Below are 2,161 nucleotides of genomic sequence, written 5' to 3' on the forward strand. Positions count from 1 at the left end.
CACACATGGTGGTTAATGATTACACCTTGTGAATGCCTTTAATATCATGAGTAAATAACTCATAATGATTACACCTTGCGAATGCCTTTAATATCATGAGTAAATAACTCATAATGATTACACCTTGTGAATGCCTTTAATATCATGAGTAAATAACTCATAATGATTACACCTTGCGAATGCCTTTAATATCATGAGTAAATAACTCATGATTAATGATTATACCTGAGTAAATAACTCATAAGATTACACCTGAATGTTAATATCATGAGTAAATAACTCATAATGATTACACCTTGCGAATGCCTTTAATATCATGAGTAAATAACTCATAATGATTACACCTTGTGAATGCCTTTAATATCATGAGTAAATAACTCATAATGATTACACCAGAATGCCTTTAATATCATGAGTAAATAACTCATAATGATTACACCTTGTGAATGTTTAATACTCAGACCTGTAAATGCTCATAAGATTACACCTTGCGAATGCCTTTAATATCATGAGTAAATAACTCATAATGATTACAATGCGAATGCCTTTAATATCATGAGTAAATAACTCATAATGATTACACCTTGCGAATGCCTTTAATATCATGAGTAAATAACTCATAATGATTACACCTTGTGAATGCCTTTAATATCATGAGTAAATAACTCATAATGATTACACCTTGCGAATGCCTTTAATATCATGAGTAAATAACTCATAATGATTACACCTTGTGAATGCCTTTAATATCATGAGTAAATAACTCATAATGATTACACCTTGCGAATGCCTTTAATATCATGAGTAAATAACTCATAATGATTACACCTTGCGAATGCCTTTAATATCATGAGTAAATAACTCATAATGATTACACCTTGCGAATGCCTTTAATATCATGAGTAAATAACTCATAATGATTACACCTTGTGAATGCCTTTAATATCATGAGTAAATAACTCATAATGATTACACCTTGCGAATGCCTTTAATATCATGAGTAAATATCTCATAATGATTACACCTTGAATGCCTTTAATATCATGAGTAAATAACTCATAATGATTACACCTTGTGAATGCCTTTAATATCATGAGTAAATAACTCATAATGATTACACCTTGTGAATGCCTTTAATATCATGAGTAAATAACTCATAATGATTACACCTTGCGAATGCCTTTAATATCATGAGTAAATAACTCATAATGATTACACCTTGTGAATGCCTTTAATATCATGAGTAAATAACTCATAATGATTACACCTTGTGAATGCCTTTAATATCATGAGTAAATAACTCATAATGATTACACCTTGTGAATGCCTTTAATATCATGAGTAAATAACTCATAATGATTACACCTTGTGAATGCCTTTAATATCATGAGTAAATAACTCATAATGATTACACCTTGCGAATGCCTTTAATATCATGAGTAAATAACTCATAATGATTACACCTTGTGAATGCCTTTAATATCATGAGTAAATAACTCATAATGATTACACCTTGCGAATGCCTTTAATATCATGAGTAAATAACTCATAATGATTACACCTTGTGAATGCCTTTAATATCATGAGTAAATAACTCATAATGATTACACCTTGCGAATGCCTTTAATATCATGAGTAAATAACTCATAATGATTACACCTTGCGAATGCCTTTAATATCATGAGTAAATAACTCATAATGATTACACCTTGTGAATGCCTTTAATATCATGAGTAAATAACTCATAATGATTACACCTTGTGAATGCCTTTAATATCATGAGTAAATAACTCATAATGATTACACCTTGTGAATGCCTTTAATATCATGAGTAAATAACTCATAATGATTACACCTTGTGAATGCCTTTAATATCATGAGTAAATAACTCATAATGATTACACCTTGTCGAATGCCTTTAATATCATGAGTAAATAACTCATAATGATTACACCTTGTGAATGCCTTTAATATCATGAGTAAATAACTCATAATGATTACACCTTGCGAATGCCTTTAATATCATGAGTAAATAACTCATAATGATTACACCTTGCGAATGCCTTTAATATCATGAGTAAATAACTCATAATGATTTCCATCAAGGTTTTATTTGCCTTAAACATCATGTAGATAGTAAATGACATGAATATACATGAAT

At 29.4% G+C, this 2,161-nt stretch overlaps 1 long non-coding RNA gene across 2 annotated transcripts; it reads right to left on the reverse strand.

The window, feature by feature from the left end:
- Positions 1-542: 542 nt before the first annotated feature.
- Positions 543-1,819, reverse strand: LOC127920165 (uncharacterized). 2 transcript variants are annotated; one of them, XR_008105309.1, is made up of 3 exons: positions 1,709-1,819; positions 1,170-1,512; positions 543-1,024 (listed from the first exon to the last, which is right to left on the reverse strand). It is a non-coding gene; the product is annotated as an uncharacterized LOC127920165 (long non-coding RNA). The 2 variants fall into 2 exon arrangements; XR_008105308.1 differs by having other exon boundaries at positions 1,170-1,610.
- Positions 1,820-2,161: the final 342 nt, after the last annotated feature.

The sequence above is a fragment of the Oncorhynchus keta genome, unplaced genomic scaffold (assembly GCF_023373465.1).
Source record: "Oncorhynchus keta strain PuntledgeMale-10-30-2019 unplaced genomic scaffold, Oket_V2 Un_contig_18528_pilon_pilon, whole genome shotgun sequence".
Taxonomy (NCBI): Eukaryota; Metazoa; Chordata; class Actinopteri; order Salmoniformes; family Salmonidae; genus Oncorhynchus; species Oncorhynchus keta.